The 18,330-nt window shown below is 38.2% G+C and overlaps 1 protein-coding gene across 2 annotated transcripts in view; it reads left to right on the top strand.

Moving 5' to 3' along the window:
- The first annotated feature begins 1,651 nt into the window (after positions 1–1,651).
- Positions 1,652–18,330, top strand: part of SLC39A5 (solute carrier family 39 member 5) — a 157,455-nt gene continuing 140,776 nt past the window's right edge. For both annotated transcript variants that reach the window (XM_053708099.1, XM_053708098.1), the window contains exon 1: positions 1,652–1,787. The gene's annotated coding sequence lies outside the window, so the exon portion shown is untranslated. The remainder of the gene's footprint in view (positions 1,788–18,330) is intronic.

Raw genomic sequence — 18,330 nt, 5'->3', positions numbered from 1 at the left:
TAAAGGGCAGAGAGCTCCAGTCCGACTCAGACGCCAGCAAGGTGGAGGTGGAGTACTGGTTTGGGCTGGTATCATCAAAGATGAGCTTGTGGGGCCTTTTCGGGTTGAGGATGGAGTCAAGCTCAACTCCCAGTCCTACTGCCAGTTTCTGGAAGACACCTTCTTCAAGCAGTGGTACAGGAAGAAGTCTGCATCCTTCAAGAAAAACATGATTTTCATGCAGGACAATGCTCCATCACACGCGTCCAAGTACTCCACAGCGTGGCTGGCAAGAAAGGGTATAAAAGAAGAAAATCTAATGACATGGCCTCCTTGTTCACCTGATCTGAACCCCATTGAGAACCTGTGGTCCATCATCAAATGTGAGATTTACAAGGAGGGAAAACAGTACACCTCTCTGAACAGTGTCTGGGAGGCTGTGGTTGCTGCTGCATGCAATGTTGATGGTGAACAGATCAAAACACTGACAGAATCCATGGATGGCAGGCATTTGAGTGTCCTTGCAAAGAAAGGTGGCTGTATTGGTCACTGATTTGTTTTTGTTTTGTTTTTGAATGTCAGAAATGTATATTTGTCAATGTTGAGATGTTATATTGGTTTCACTGGTAAAAATAAATAATTGAAATGGGTATATATTTGTTTTTTGTTAAGTTGCCTAATAATTATGCACAGTAATAGTCGCCTGCACACACAGATATCCCCCTAAAATAGCTATAACTAAAAACAAACTAAAAACTACTTCCAAAACTATTCAGCTTTGATATTAATGAGTTTTTTTGGGTTCATTGAGAACATGGTTGTTGTTCAATAATAAAATTAATCCTCAAAAATACAACTTGCCTAATAATTCTGCACTCCCTATATATATATATATATTAATTCTGTATTTCCAAGCACTCACTGTAGATATTTTAAATGCCTAGGTGCTCTCTATGATATAATATAGAAATGTTCCATTGAAATGAGGCACTATCAGGTCTTACAGTTTCAATATGTCTTCAACTTTTTTATTTTTTATTTCTTCATATAAACAGGCATCAGGTCAACATTTCAGTCCACGCAAGGATCTTTTTCAAGACCAATTTTATATCTTATGTTTGATCCTCCACCCACATCTCCTACTTTTTTTAGCAGATCGATGACAAATCCAGCTTCCTACAATCGTTGCTTGCCCCACGACCTGGATGCCAAAGGAGGCACACAACGATTGTAGAAAGCTGGCTTCATCATCCGTATACTAAAGAAAGCAGGAGATGCGGGCAGAGGATCAGCGTTATGTTTACCATAACGCAATGGTAAGTATTTAAAAAAATAAGTGTCTTTGTAAACTTTAATGAATTAAAGTGCCCCTGTTTTTAAGATTATTTGATAATGGGCTTTAATTCATTAAAGTTACAATCACTTTAAACATGATATTTTTGCTATAAAATTCTCTTTATTATACTAACATTCACCATGTACTTTTATTTTAAAAGATCATTTTAAATACATATACTTCTTCATACATTTGAGTCCTGTAATAGTTAAGAACTTGACTAAATTGTGTCTCTCCTAGGTCCTAGGGAGGAGCTGAGCATTTCTGTCACTCCCAGAACTTCTCTGATTATTGCTAGCTGCAAGAATTTTTGACCTTTTGGAATGTAGGCAGAGTCTTCTTACCTGAATAGCAGAGGGTTTACGAGCGTCTCTGTTGTACATCTACCTGCTGTTATTAGCAGGTGTCTAACACTTTGTCATAGCTAAAAAGCCCATGCAACCTAGGAAGAGGGTCACTACATTAGGGAGAGGTAAATATTGAAGATGTTTATTTTGTTGGTAATGTTTATATGTTTTGATGTTATTACCCTTTAAGCCAGAACAAATATAAAAGCCATGTTATAAATGTAGCTTCCCCACCACTCAGTGCAATTTACAGAAAAAAAGCTGTTTAACTTCTTTAAACATGCTCAAAAGGTAAAGTTGTCATAGGAAAATATGACATGACATCACAACCAAAAAAAAAACATTTTGTAGATTTGCATAATCAACCAATGCATGATAGCAAGTCAATACAATAGCACTTAGTCTGAACTTTAAATGAATAGTAGATTTTTTTTTTTATGGCAAATTCTAAATTTATGCTTATTTCCACTCTATCACGTGACAGCCATCAGCCAATCACAAATGCATATACGTATAATCTGTGAATTCTTGCACATGCTCAGCAGGAGCTGGTGACTCAAAAAGTGTAAATATAAAAAGACTGCACATTTTGTTAATTGAAGTAAATTGTAAAGTTGTTTAAAATTGCATGCTCAATCTGAATCATTAAAATTTGATTTGGACTTCAGTGTCCCTTTAAAGGAACATAAAAATGAAAAATGCTCTAAATCTGTTTAACTATGTATTTAACCCCTGTCAGCTCCAGAATAGCAATGCACTACTGGGACCTAGCTAAGCACCTCTGTTGAGCTTATGACAAGAGACATATGTGTGTAGCCACCAATCAGCAGCTAGCTCCCAGTAATGCTTTGCTACTCCTGAGCCTAATTAGCTATGCCTTTCAACAAAGGATACCAAAAGAAAGAAGCCAGATAGAGCATGCAATTTTAAACAACTTTCGAACTTCTTTTATCTAATTTGCTTTTGTTATCTCGGTATCCTTTGTTAGAAAGCATATATAGGTAGGCTCAGGAGCAGAAATGCACTACTGGAAGCAAGCTGGTAATTGGTGGCTGCACATATATGCCTCTTATCATTGGCTCACCACATGTGCTCAGCTAGCTCCAAGTAGTGCATAGCTACTCCTTCAATGAAGCAAACATGATAACGTGTAAATTGAGAATAAGTTGAAATGTGTGCGTGCGCTCTATCTGAATCCTGGAAGATAAAATGTTGGGACTCATATCCCTTTAATAATAGAAGTGAATTCTAAATCATGAGCATTTTATTTTGTCTTTCTTGCTATACATAAGTGAAAAAAATTTAAATTTCTACAATCTTTCATTGTTTGTGAACTTTAAAGTTAAAATAAAGTGATTGTTTTGCTGTTGTATCTAAATATTTAAAATAGGGTATTTGTATTTTCAAATGTGTTTGTAATATGTTCCATCCTGAGTAAAACTACTTTTTGTTGTTATGCTTGTGCAGCTGTTTCTGTCTCCATCAATAAAGTTGTAGAGTTTTAGTAAATAGAGATCTCTTACTTGTCTGTTATTGGGTGAACCAGCAACAGAGGAGAACAGTGATGCCTATATTAAATATTAACTTCCCTGAGTAAAATTCTCTTCAGTGGTGTTGCACCCTCCCCCATCTAAGGCTAAATCTGCAACAGAATTTCAATAGCCAAGTATAGAAACATAGGAAAAACAAATATGATTTAGCCAGCTGAATGCTAAAAATGTGTATGAAGATTGGAAGGAGGTATTTAACAAACTGAACAGAAAAAGGAAGACACAAATTAGTATAATTCTACTAGCATTTATAGGGACATGAAACCAACATTTTTTTTCAATATTTAAATTGAGCATACAATTTTATACAACTTTCCAATTTACTTCTATTATGAATTTTACTTCATTCTTTTGATATCATTTATTGAAGAAGCAAGGCACTACTGGGAGCTAGTTGAACACATTGGTAAGACAATAACAACAGGAATATATGTGTAGCCACCAATCAGCAACTAGTGCCCAGCTTCTGAGACTACCTAGGTATGCATTTCAACAAAGGATACCAAAAGAACAAAGCAAACCAGATAATAGAAGTAAATTGGAAAGTTGCTTAAAAGTGTATGCTCTGAATCGTGAATTAAAAAAATGTGGGTTTCATGTCACTTTAAGTTAAAACAGAAGAGATATCTAATGAGTGTGAATGAGGATCAATAAAAAATAATTATTATGGGTAACATATGGAAATTAAAAACAAAACAAAAAAAATAACCTATATCTAGACAGGAAAGGGTGACATTAAACAAAACAACAACAAAAAAACATGTTTTGTGTAGTGTTCCAATAATTAAAAAAAATATATTAAATTAACATACAGGTCAAGTATTAACACTTTCAGAATAGATTTACACTTTGCTACCACTTGCATTATTTCTAAGAACTAATCTGAGGCAAGGTTACATATGCGGCGTTGCCAGCAAAAGCCGGCGACGCCGGATTTTATGCGGTTTTAGTATCACATATACGACACCGCATGCGGCATGTATATTTCACCTGTCGCCCGCAATTTTTACTCCTATAAACTAACATAGAACCGCGTTGCAAATCGGTATCACATATTCAGAGCAAGGACTTACGAGGCGAAAATGGAGACATTTTACTTCATTTTCACCTTGCCACACATAGGCAGGCGCAGCAAGCCTTACGCTGAAAATGTGAGCACCATAACTGCCTTAAAATATTAACTAATGCATGCGCAATATCTATCTACCTGTCAACCGCAAACCCCCACCACAATAACTAATAAAATATATAATAACCCCTAATCCGCCATTAACCCACATCGCAATAAACCTAATAAATCTATTAACCCCTAATCTGCCATTAACCCACATCACAATAAACCTAATAAATCTATTAACCCCTAATCTGCCATTATCCCACATCGCAATAAACCTAATAAAACTATTAATCCCTAATCCAACATTAACCCACAACGCAATAAACCTAATAAAACTATTAACCCCTAATCCGCCAAACCTACACAACGCAATAATCCTAATAAATCTATTAACCTTTAGGGGCAATGGGTAGTTTAGGATTTTTTAGTGTTAGGTTTTTTTTATTTTGGGGGGTTTGGTGGGTGGTGTTTTTTACTGTTAGAGGGGGGACTTAGTATTTTCTAAAGTAAAAGAGCTGTTTAACTTAGGGCAATGCCCTACAAAAGGCCCTTTTAAGGGCTATTGGTAGTTTAGTATTAGATTAGGGGGTGTTTTTATTTTCATAGGTATTAGGTTTAATTTTTTAATTTTTGATAATTTGGTTTATTATTTTATGTAATGTTAGTCTTTTTAATTTTTTGTAATCTTAGATTCATTTCATTTTTTTTATTTATTTTTTTAAGTAATGTTAGCTTTTTTATTTTAATTGTAACTTAGTATTTTGTAATTTAGGTAATTGTGGTTAATTTAGGGGGTGTTAGGTTAGGGGGTTTAGTAATTTAATGAGATATTTGCATTGTGGGGGTTTGGCAGATTAGGGGTTAATAGATTAATTAGGATTATTGCGTTGTGTGGGTTTGGCAGATTAGGGGTTAATAGTTTTATTAGGTTTATTGCATTGTGGGTTAATGACCGATTAGGGGTTATTATTTTTAATAGGTACTTTGCGTTGTGGGGGGTTGACAAATTAGGGGTTAATATTTTTATTAGGCAGATTGCGATATGGGTGAATGGCGGATTAGGGGTTATTACATTTTTAGGTAGATTGTGATGTGGGTGAATGGAGGATTAGGGGTTAATACATTTATTAAGTAGTTTGCGATGTTGGGGTTTGCAGATTTAGGGGTTAATACATTTATTATTAGTTCCGATATGGGGGTGATGGCAGATAAACAAAATTTATGCATACCTGATAAATGTATTTGTTTCCGGATATGGTGAGTCCACGGCTTGAGTAATTACTGTTGGAAATATCACTCCTGGCCAGCAGGAGGAGGCAAAGAGCACCAGTTAAGCTGCTAAGTATCACTCCCTTACCCACAACCCCCAGTCATTTGACCGAAGGGAAATGGAGGAAAAGGAGTAACACAAGGTGTAGAGGTACCTGAGGTTATAGTCAAAAGAACAACTGTCTTAAAATAATGGGTGGGGGCGTAGACTCACTATATCCGGAAATAAATACATTAATCAGGTAAGCATAAATTTTGTTTTTCTTTCCTAAGATATGGTGAGTCCACTGCAATTATTGTTGGAAACCAATACCCAAGCTAGAGCACACGGATAAATAGGGAGTGACAAGACAGACAGTCCTAAACAGAAGGCACCACTGCTTGAAGAACCTTTCTCCCAAAAGAAGCCTCAGCCGAGGCAAAAGTATCCAATTTGGAAAAAGTATGTAGAGAAGACCAAGTTGCAGCCTTGCAAATTTGTTCCACAGAAGCATCATTTTTGAAAGCCCAAGAAGAGGAAACAGCTCTTGTGGAATGAGCCGTAATTCTCTCAGGAGGCTGCTGTCCAGCAGTCTCATAAACCAAATGAATTATACTTTGTAACCAAAAAGATAGAGTAGTAGCAGTAGCTTTCTGACCTCTACGTTTCCCAGAGAAACAGACAAAGAGGGCAGAGGACTGGGGAAAATCCTTAGTCGTCTGTAAGTAGAATTTAAGAGCATGTACAACATCCAAATTGTCTAACAAACGTTCTTTGGAAGAAGAAGGATTAGGACACAGAGAGGAAACAGCAAATTCCTGATTGATATTTCTATTAGAAACAACATTAAGAAGGAAACCTAACTTAGTACGAAGAACTGCCTTATTGGCATGAAAAATAAGATAAGGGGAATCGCACTGCAGAGCTGAGAGTTCCAAGACTCTTCGAGCAGAAGAGACAGCAACAAGAAACAAAACCTTCCAAGATAACAACGGCTCCAAGATAGCAACGGTTCAAACGGAGCCAGCTGTAAAACTTTAAGAACAAGGTTAAGGCTCCAAGGAGGAGCAACAGACTTCAAAGACATGCCTGATTTTGACCAAGGCCTGACAAAAAGATTGCACATCTGGCACATCCGCAAAATGTTTATGTAGTAAAACTGATAAAGCAGAAATCTGACCCTTCAGGGTACTGACTGACAATCCCTTCTCCAGGCCTTCCTGAAGAAAAGATAAAATTCTAGGAATTCTAATTCTACTCCAAGAGTAGCCCTTGGATTCACACCAATAAAGATATTTACGCCATGTCATATGGTAAATCTTTCTAGTAACAGGCTTGCAAGCCTGAATCATGGTCTCAATGACAACTCAGAAAAACCACGCTTAGACAGAATTAAGCGTTCAATCTCCAAGCAGCCAGCTTCAGAGAAACGAGATTTGGATGAAGGAAGGGACCCTGAATCAGGTGGTCCTTCCTCAGAGGTAATCTCCAAGGTGGGAGAGATGACATCTTCACTAGGTCTGCAAACCAGATCCTGCGAGGCAACGCAGGGGCTATTAGAATCACCGACACCCTCTCCTCTTTAATATGAGCAATGTCTTGTGGAAGGAGAGCAAACTGAGGAAACAGGTATGCCAACTTGAAAACCCAAGGAACCCTCAGAGCATCTATCAGAATGGCCTGCAGATCTCTTGACCTTGAACTGTACCTTGGAAGCTTGGCATTCTGACGGGACGCCATCAGATCTAACTCCGGCACAGTTCCCACTACCCAGGATGAAAAGTCTGTCTGCTCAGAAAATCCACATCCCAGTTTTCTACTCCTGGAATGTGGAGGGCAGATAGACAGCAATTGTGGGTTTCTGCCCACTGAAGAATCCGAGTACCCTCCTTCATGGCCCCGAGTTCCTCCTTGGTGATTGATGTAAGCCACAGAGGTTATGTTGTCTGACTGGAACCTGATAAACTGGGACAAGCCAATAGAGCATTGTAAATCGCCCTCAACTCCAAAATGTTGATGGGAAGAGCAGACTCCTCCCGAGTCCAAAGGCCCTGAGCTTTTAACGAGTTCCACACTACCCCCTAGCCCAGCAGGCTGGAGTCCGTGGTCACGATCACCCAGGAAGGTCTCCGAAAGCATGTGCCCTGAGAAAGATGTTCCTGAGAAATTCACCATGGGAGAGAATCCCTTGATGACTGATATAACTCTATTCTCTGAGATAGATCCGCATGATCGCCATTCCATTGTCTGAGCATGCACAACTGGAGAACTCTCAAATGGAATTGAGCAAAAGGAATGATGTCCATGGAAGCCACCATCAGACCGATTACCTCCATGCATTGAGCCACTGAAGGATGAGCAGTAGCCTGAAGAGAGAGGCAAGAGGAAATGATTTTGTTTTTCCTGACCTCTGTCAGAAAAAACCTTCATCAATAATCTATTATGGTCCCTAAGAACACTACTCTTGTAGCAGGGGAAAGGGAGCTTTTCCAGATTCACATTCCATCCGTGGGAACAAAGAAAAGACAACAATATCTCTGTGTGTGATTTTGCTTGTTGAAAGGATGGTGCCTGAACTAATATGTCATCCAGGTAGGGTTCCACAGCAATTCCACGAAAACGGATCACTGCCAAATGATCCCCAGAACCTTTGAAAAAATTCTGGGAGCCGTGGCTAGACAAAATGGAGGGGCCACAAATTGGAAATGTTTGTCCAGAAAGGCAAATCTCAGGAATCTGTGATGCTCCCTGTGAATAGGAACATAAAGATATGTATCCTTTAGGTCTATGGTTGTCATGAACTGACCCTCTTGTACTAAAGGAAGAATGGAGCGTATCTGCATCTTGAAGGATGGAACTTTGAGGAACTTGTTTAGACACTTTAAGTCTAGAATGGGACAGAAAGTTCCCTCTTTTTTGGCAATATAACTGGAACTATCACTCCCAGGGAAGAAAGATGTATACATTTCAAGAATGCCTCTCTCTTTATCTGGTCTGCAGATAATCTTAATAGAAGGAATCTGCCTCAGAGGAAAAGTCTTGAATTCCAGTTTGTAACCCTGGGATACTATGTGCAGGGATCTGGGACATCTCTTGAGAGAGAGAGAGGCTTGAGAGAACTGAGAAAGTCTGCCCCCCACCTGATCCGATCCTGGATCGGGTCAAACCCTTCATGCTGATTTGGAATCAGCTGCGGGTGTCTTTGATTGTTTTCCCTTGTTCCAAGAGTGTTTGGGTTTCCAAGAAGACTTGGATTGTTCCTGCTTGGAAGAAGAAGGGGAAGGCTTTCCTCTGAGGTTACGAAAGGAACAAAAATTACTCTGATGTCCTTTAGGCCTATTCTTCTTATCTTGAGGTAGAAAAGACCCTTTTCCACCCGTAATATCAGGGATTATTTCTGCCAAACCGGGTCCAAACAAGGTTCTGCCCTTGTAAGGAATCGCCTGAAGCTTGACTTTAGAGGAAATGTCTGCAGACCAGGATTTCAACCATAAAGCCCTGCAGGCTAGGACAGCAAAACTTGAAGTTTTAGCTCCTAGTCTAACAACCTGTAAAATGGCATCTGCAATAAAGGAATTGGCCAGCTTGAAGAAAATCAGACAAGGCGTCGAACCAATAAGATTCCGCACTAGTCACGGTGGCAATACACACCACAGGTTGCCATTTGAGACCTTTATGAACATTAATCTTTTTCAAATAAGCCTCCAGCTTCTTGTCCATCGGATCCTTAATAGAGCAGCTATCATCAATAGGAATAGTGGTTCTCTTACTCTGTCCTCAGCTTTGGGTACAGTATACCAAGGGTCTTTCATGGAGTCCTCAACAGGAACATTTTTCTTAAAAATGAGACACAGGGAAAAAGACACCCCTGGATTCTCCCATTCCTGTAAGATAATCTTCCTCATCAGACTTATGAAAAAGGGCAACTTGGGAAGTAGAACTGAGGACAGGCACCTTACTTTCTGAATTTCTAGATTTCCTCTTCCGTTTTCCCTGTAATCTGGGAATGGCAGCTAATGCTGCAGATACCGCTGAAGATACATGGGCAGCAATTTCTGCTTTTAAATAAACTCCACTAGGAGTTATAGAGGAACTACAGAGCACTGCATGTGACGCCATTGACGTAGCAGGAGAAAGCTGAGGTATTATTTTAACAGCATCAATCTGAGAGACATTAGGCTCAAAAATGTTACCTTTATTTTGCAAGGTTTTATTGACACATGAAGAACAAAATTGCATAGGGGCTTTAATTTGTGGATCTAAACATAATAAGCATGAATTCATGAGAACAGGCTCTTGCTCCATATCAGACATGTTGTGAAAAAATAAATAAAACTGTACAGATAAGTTTCAAAGATTTTAAGGAAAAAATACACTTTAAATTTTATCCCAAATTAGGATTGATCCCCAGCTAAAATTATGTGAGAAAAGTTAAGTAAAAAACATTTAATAAACATCAAATAAACCTTTAAAATACCCCTCACGCAATCCCACACCTCAATTACTGAGGTGCCTTACCGCTACCAATTTAGACCGGATAACCCAGATATGGAGAAAAACAACTTTTTTTTTTACTGCTGAGACACAGAGAGGCACTAAAAATAGCTTCCTGGTACACTGAGTACCAGAAATAACCATTTTTTTTTCCAAACTGGACAGTTTAAAATGTTGCATTGTTTTATTTTAAAGCAGTGGGGAAAAGAATAAACTGCTGTAATAGAAAATTCAGCCTTACTTTCAGTTTAAACTTGAATTGTTTTATCAAGTAAATATGTGTCAGAAAATAAAGCCTAATAAAAACATTTTACCCTTTCTTTTCAAAAGAGTTTAAATGTTAGTCTCACACATGCTACAGTGCCTGCTTTATGCTCCAGTGTAACTCATACAACAGGATTATCTATGTCCCAATAAAAAAGCAGTGTCTTTTAATTTAAGTGCATGTTCTCCCCAACTGGAAGAAAAAGCACTTACCTGCTCCGCTGTCCGGCATGTAGACAGTTACAAGGTATGAGAAGACACAGTTCTTCACAGAGACCTTTGAAAAAGAAAGAACAGAATAGCCAACTCTGGCTTTCTAAACTAGGGCAGCAATTGTTAGGAAAACACAATAAGTACCTCTTTACAAGTTCCTAACTGCTTTAAAGCCACCACTACCCGACTGCAAGGAATGACATGGAATACGGCTATACCCCAAAACTTGCTTGTAGATTAAATTTTTCTTCAGACACCTAAACTTCACCTCCTCCATGCGCCAAAGGCAAAGAGAATGACTGGGGGTTGTAGGTAAGGGAGTAATACTTAGCAGTTTAACTGTGGTGCTCTTTGCCTCCTCCTGCTGACCAGGAGTGATATTCCCAACAGTAATTATTCAAGCCGTGGACTCACCATATCTAAGGAAAGAAATAGGGGTTTTGATGTGTCGGGTTTATTTTTGAGAGGCGTGTTAGACTTTTACGGGAGATTTACCTTTTTTTTTTTTTCTTAGGTGCCAGCAGTTTCTAACGTGCCGTAAGTCACTGGCGACTCCAGAAATTTGTATATACGCACATTTCTGGACAGCGACAGTTTATCCGACTTACTGCACTTTATGAACTGCCAGCACCATAAATGTGTGCAAGGGGAAATTACGGGTGACGCGGGTTTCAGCAGTTACGCTGAAGCCTACCCCGCATATGTAATCTCGCATTTTTAATGGAGCAGACAAGGCTAGCCACTTGGAAAAGCTTGCTTTTTTTTTGCACTTTTTCCCTGCTGAGGCCAGTTAGAGACAGATATGCCTCACGGTTATGCTTCTAAAGTCTGCACTTACAAATCCTCATTTTTTAAGCGCAAAATTACAGGAAAGGGCTTAAAATAATTAATACAAATATTTTTTTTTAACCACATATTTAATAAATGGACATCTGTCTTTAGCTAAAGTATAGGAACAAACAATGTGATTTTTTTACTGAGAATTATAATTTAATTTGGGGATAAATATCAGTGTCACCCTGTATAAATAAACACAAACCAGAGGTTCCACCACAATCATGAAAAGTATCACAGTGTCAGTCACTCATGGCTATATCTTATACATTCAGCCTATAGACTCAGTGGGCTCCATTCCAGTCTGTCCGAATAACTATGGGAATTGCACTATATTTTGTTTTGTTTTAAATTTAAACCCATTTCAGTCAAAGCAAACACAAAACCTTTTTATCACAAGGTTTTTCAAATAAATTGACATGAGAATGGCCCCTAAATCTTGAATGGAGACAATTTGACACCAATATTCCAATTAATAAGGAAACACTTTTCAGGCAAGTTTTCTCAGGTTTTCTCTGATTTTCAAATTCTACAAACCCATTTTAACCTTTTTCATCTATTGACCACCTGTACAATGTCATAAAACATTATGGGTGTGAAGTGATGCATAGTGTGTAAGTAACATGACTTAGGCCGCAACACCCAGCACCTTGCTTGGAAGCCTTCCCCGAACGCTCCAAGCGAGCACTGGGCTCGCTGGAGGCACTTGCCGAACTTGACCTTAGACTGTTTGAGATTGAAAGTGGTGCTTGTGGGGAATAATACACAATATGTGTGATATTGCACTTTGTTTATATGGCATAATATGTGTGTGACTTTTCTTTTTTGTATTGGGGTACATTATTGTTGCCAACTCCCCTTGAAAATTTAGTGCGCTTTCTTCACCCTTAGAATATATCTCTCTTCTGCACTCCTTGGTCTCCTTTTTCAATGAGAAAAACCTGCTTAAACATACATTTGTTAGAATTTATTTTTTGTCAATATATGATCTAATCTATCCCCACTACATGAGTTAATATTACCATATTTGGAAGTTTTCTGTAAATATAAAAGTCTGTGCTTTGACAATCATTACTAATAGAACTCTCTATACAACATTCTTCTTATCTTACAAGGGATAGATTTGAAGTTGAATGTGTTATCTAAGTTATATATTTATTGTGCTTTATATTTCTACAAAATGAGGATATTCACCTATTTAAGTGATTAGCAAGCAAGGGAGAACTGTCAATGTTTGACCCAGTCAAGTAGATACATAGATACAGTAGATAGAAAAATACAAAGTATCAATTGGATGCGCCTAATATTGGTGTACAAATAACAAGTGAATAAATAATCAAAAACACATGCTACATTTACATGTGTATAATCAGAGTGAGCCAAATAAGATCTCACTATATATCAAAATGACGATATCTTACATATACATTCACTCTAACATGTCAATAAAGATAAAGTGAACAATAATGTGAGTGTAAAACAAAAAGTAAAAAAGTGGTGATTGCAAATGATATAAAAAGTCCACTTATCAGTTCATGTAAGGAGATGTTGCTTAAGTTGGTATTTCCTCCTCTGTAGAAACAGAAACGATCTTGTGGAAAATCAAACTGTCATCAGTGGCAGGCTGCTTCTTCCGGACGTAGTTGGAATACACTCCTGTAGTATCAAAGATATAAAAAGAAAAGAAGGCGCCACAATAGTGCAGGGTCAAAAGTGTCAGCTGTTACCCCACTACAAAGTCCTGTACTTACAGGATGTAAAGCACCCAAATAGTGCTATATAGGCATTCTGGGCTCTTAGCAGTCGCCCAGCTAACTGTTTCAGATGATACTGCACGGCTCTTGTCACAAACAGCACGTACCCAAATCCCAGCATCAGATCTTAATAGTCCTGATACTTCTGATGGGTTGACGATAGATACCAGTGCTCCGTGTGAAACACTGATCCTTCTTAAAGTCAGTCTTTACACTGACTACCAAATTGGCAATGATAGAAAAGTTAAAAGCTTAAAAAGTTCGTGGCAAGCCAATGTATAAAACATACAGACTTTATTAAAATACAAAGCTGCTCCAGCAGAACTTTTTGGTAAGCAGATAAAAACTAAAGTTACTCAGGTGGCTCTTACCCAGTACCATACAAAAAGAAAATTACACAAAATGTATTGGGAAAGAAAGAGAGCATAAGAGAACGTCAGAAGAGATACTATGACAGGGGTGCAAAAGATCACAGGGAGCGGCATGTTATGAAAGTCTAGACAAGACAAAACTGGGGCGATGAAGCTGTTGTGCTGCATAAAGTGTTAGAATGGTCATTTGAAGTAAAAACCACAGAAGGTTTAGTTCTCAGATGAAATAGCAGACAACTACAGAAGATACCTAAATGTGCAGGGTCCAAAACACTTCCAACATACATGGAATTGTTTAGCAATACAGATGACTTATTAGGGGCTGAACATGAAAGGACACCACCTGAGGAAAATGGAGCATTTGGACATTAAATATTGCCATTTCATGAAGCTGATGTGGAAGAGCTTGACAGAGGAGAGTCTCTGTCAGAATCATCAAACTTTAACAAATATACATATAGTGGCAGAGCTGTCAGAAAGCCACAAAGACCCATTGAAGAATGTTGAAAAACTGGAAAGTATTCTTATAACTAAATTTGCCAGATAGGTTTGGTTGTTAGTTATTTGTTTGTTGTCATGTTTGCTGTTATATTTATATTGGGCTAGATTACAAGGGGAGCGGTAACTACTGCTTGTGCTAGAGTGATAATTGCGCTAGCGGTAAACCTTTTGCGCGAGTCAGGTGGCACTAATATTACAAATTGAAAGTTAAAAGTTTTTGCTCTAGAGCTAACCCTCAAGAAAAAGGTTACCGCTACCACAATAAGCAAACAAAAGTTTAAAAACCTAGCAGCCTACTCGCACGCCAACTCCAATCACTATAAGCCCCTACTGTAATAACCCCTAAACCACCACATAGCCCACCACAATCTTCCCATTACACTATTAACCCCTAAACCACCATCCCCCCACATCGCAAAGTACATAACTATACTATTAACACCTAAATCACCATCCCCCCACATCGCAAAGTGCCTAAGTACACTATTAACCCCTAAACTACCATACCTCCACATCGCAAAGTCAAAAACTAACATCTAAACTCCCTAACCTAACACCGCCTGACTTAACCCAAATTAAAATACCCAAATCTTACAAAATAAATCCTAAATACCTTAAAAATAAAATAAAAAACTTACCTGTAAAAATAAATAAAACCTAATCTTACCTTAAAATAAACCTAGCATTACTTAAAAAAAAAAACTATTACTTAAAAAAAATCTTACATTACTAAAAAAAACAACCTAACATTACTACAAACAAACAATCTCTGACATTAAAAAATTAATCGAACATTACAGAAAATAAAAAAAAGTAATTACCGAAAACAATAAAATAATTCATCCTATTCTAATACCCCTTAAAAAAACACCCCAGAATAAAAAAGCCCTATTCTAAAAATAAACTACCAATAGCCCTTAAAAGGGCCTTTATTAGGGCATTGCCCTAAAGCAATCAAGCTCTTTTATTAACCCCCCCCAGCCAATGAGAAAAGGCATTTATGTGCAGCCACCAATCAGCTAGCGCCCAGTAGTGCATTGCAGCTCCTGAGCCTACTTAGGTATGCTTTTTAAACAAGGATACCAAGAGAACAAAATAAATTAGATAATAGAAGTACAATGGAAAGTTGCTTAAAATTGCATTCTCTATCACACTGGTTTTCAAACCTGTCCTCAGGCCTCCCTAACAGGCCATATTTTTGTGGATGTCTGAACTGAAGTACAGGTGAAGCACAGTAATATGGTTACTTTACCTGCTCTCATCCAAGGTAATCCTGAACACCAGGGGCCCGATCCGATATGCAGCGTCGCCCGCAAAAGCCGGCGACGCCGAATTTTGCGCGGGTTTGGTATCCTATATATGGCGTAACCTAGAAGTTACGCTCGTATATTTCTGCCTTCGCCCGTAGTTTTTTGGGCCATAGGCAGGTATACCAAACCCGCGCAGTTTGGTATCCAATATACAGCGTAAGGACTTAAGTGGCGAAAATGGAGAAATCTTACTCCATTTTCACCTCGCCACAAAATGCAGCCATAGTAAGCCTTACGCTGTCTATTGGAGCCCCGTAACTCCCTAAACTACCTGCTAAATAAAACCTAACACCTAACACATGTGCAATGTCTATCTACCTGTCAACCGCGATCCCCTGCCGCAATCCCTAATAAAGTATTTAACCCCTAAACCGCCGCTCCCGGACCCCGCCGCCACCTACATTAAAAGTATAACCCCCTAATGTGATCCCCCTACACCGTCGCCAGCTACATTACATACACCCTAATGTGAGCCCCTTACACCGCCGCCATCTACCTTACCTACCCCCTAAAGTGAGCCCCCTACCCCACCCCCATCTACCTTACCTACCCCCTAATGTGAGCTCCTACCCGCCGCCATCTATTTTAAAAATATTAACCCCTAATTTAATCCCCCTATACCGCCGCCACCTATATTAAACACATTAACCCCTAATCTAATCCCCCTACACCGCCGCCAGCTATATTAACTATATTAACGCTAATTATATTAGGGTTAATATAGTTAATATAGTTATTATATTATATATATTAACTATATTAACCCTAATTATATTAGGGTTAATATAGTTAATATGGTTATTATATTATATATATATTAAGTATAATAACCCTATCTAACTCTAACATCCCTAACTAAATTCTTATTAAAATAAATCTAATTAATATTAATATTATTAATTAAAATATTCCTATTTAAATCTAAATACTTACCTATAAAATAAACCCTAAGATAGCTACCCTATTTTAGGGTTTATATTTATTTTACAGGTAACTTGGTATTTATTTTAACTAGGTACAATAGCTATTAAATAGTTAATAACTATTTAATAGCTACCTAGTTAAAATAATTACCAATTTACCTGTAAAATAAATCCTAACCTAAGTTACAAATACACCTATACTATCAATAAATTAAATAAACTACAAATATCTAAACTAAAATACAATTAAATAAACTAAACTAAATTAAAAAAAAACGATCCGGGCGATGTCTTCAATCAAGCGGCAGAGAAGTCTTCTTCCATCCGGGCGATGTCTTCAATCAAGCGGCAGAGAAGTCTTTTTCCATCCGGGCGATGTCTTCAATCAAGCGGCAGAGAAGTCTTCTTCCATCCGGGCGATGTCTTCAAGCAAGCGGCAGAGAAGTCTTCTTCCATCTGGCGATGTCTTCAAGCAAAGCGGCATCTTCAATCTTCTTTCTTCGCTCCTCCGCCGCGGAGCATCCATCCGGCACGACGACTGAACGAGGAATGAGGTACCTTTAAATTACGTCATCCAAGATGGCGTCCATCGAATTTCGATTGGCTGATAGGATTCTATCAGCCAATCGGAATTAAGGTAGAAAACTCTGATTGGCTGAATTCGATGGACACCATCTTGGATGACGTCATTTAAAGGTACCTCATTCCTCGTTCAGTTGTCGTGCCGGATGGATGCTCCTCGGAGGAGCGAAGAAAGAAGATTGAAGATGCCGCTTTGCTTGAAGACATCGCAGGATGGAAGAAGACTTCTCTGCCGCTTGCTTGAAGACATCGCCCGGATGGAAGAAGACTTCTCTGCCGCTTGATTGAAGACATCGCCCGGATGGAAGAAGACTTCTCTGCTGCTTGATTGAAGACATCGCCTGGATCGGATGAAGAGTTCTGCCCGGCTGGGTGAATACAAGGTAGGGAGATCTTCAGGGGGGTAGTGTTAGGTTTTTTTAAGGGGGGTTTGGGTGGGTTTAGAATAGGGGTATGTGGGTGGTGGGTTGTAATGTTGGGGGGTGGTATTGTGTGCTTTTTTACAGGCAAAAGAGCTGTTTTCTTTGGGGCATGCCCCGCAAAAGGCCCTTTTAAGGGCTCATAAGGTAAAAGAGCTGTTAACTTTTTAAATTTAGAATAGGGTAGGGAAATTTTTTTATTTTGGGGGGCTTTATTATTGTATTAGGGGACTTAGAATAGGTGTAATTAGCTTAAAAATCTTGTAATTTTTTTTATTTTTTGTAATTTAGTGTTTGTTTTTTTTGTAATTTAGTTTAGTTTATTTAATTGTATTTTAGTTTAGATATTTGTAGTTTATTTAATTTATTGATAGTGTAGGTTAGGATTTATTTTACAGGTAAATTGGTAATTATTTTAACTAGGTAGCTATTAAATAGTTATTAACTATTTAATAGCTATTGTACCTAGTTAAAATAAATACCAAGTTACCTGTAAAATAAATATAAACCCTAAAATAGCTACAATGTAATTATTAATTACATTGTAGCTATCTTAGGGTTTATTTTATAGGTATTTAGATTTAAATAGGAATATTTTAATTAATAATATTAATATAATTTAGATTTATTTTAATAAGAATTTAGTTAGGGATGTTAGAGTTAGATAGGGTTATTATACTTAATATATATATATATAATATAATAACGATATTAACTATATTAACCCTAATATAATTAGGGTTAATATAGTTATTATTGCTGGCGGCGGTGTAGGGGGATTAGATTAGGGGTTAATGTGTTTAATATAGGTGGCGGCGGTGTAGGGGGATTAAATTAGGGGTTAATATTTTTAAAATACATGGCGGCGGAGTAAGAGCTCACTTTAGGGGGTAGGTAAGGTAGATGGCGGCGGTGTAAGGGGCTCACTTTAGGGGGTAGGTAAGGTAGATGGCGGCGGGGTAGAGGCTCACTTTAGGGGGTAGGTAAGGTAGATGGCGGCGGTGTAAGGCGCTCACCTTAGGGGGTAGGTAAGGTAGATGGCGGCGGTGTAAGGGGCTCACTTTAGGGGGTAGGTAAGGTAGATGGC

Source organism: Bombina bombina, chromosome 3 (genome assembly GCF_027579735.1).
Source record: "Bombina bombina isolate aBomBom1 chromosome 3, aBomBom1.pri, whole genome shotgun sequence".
In the NCBI taxonomy this organism is placed as follows: Eukaryota; Metazoa; Chordata; class Amphibia; order Anura; family Bombinatoridae; genus Bombina; species Bombina bombina.
The sequence above is the reverse complement of the archived record's forward strand: the minus strand, read 5'-3'. Positions and strand labels throughout refer to the sequence as shown.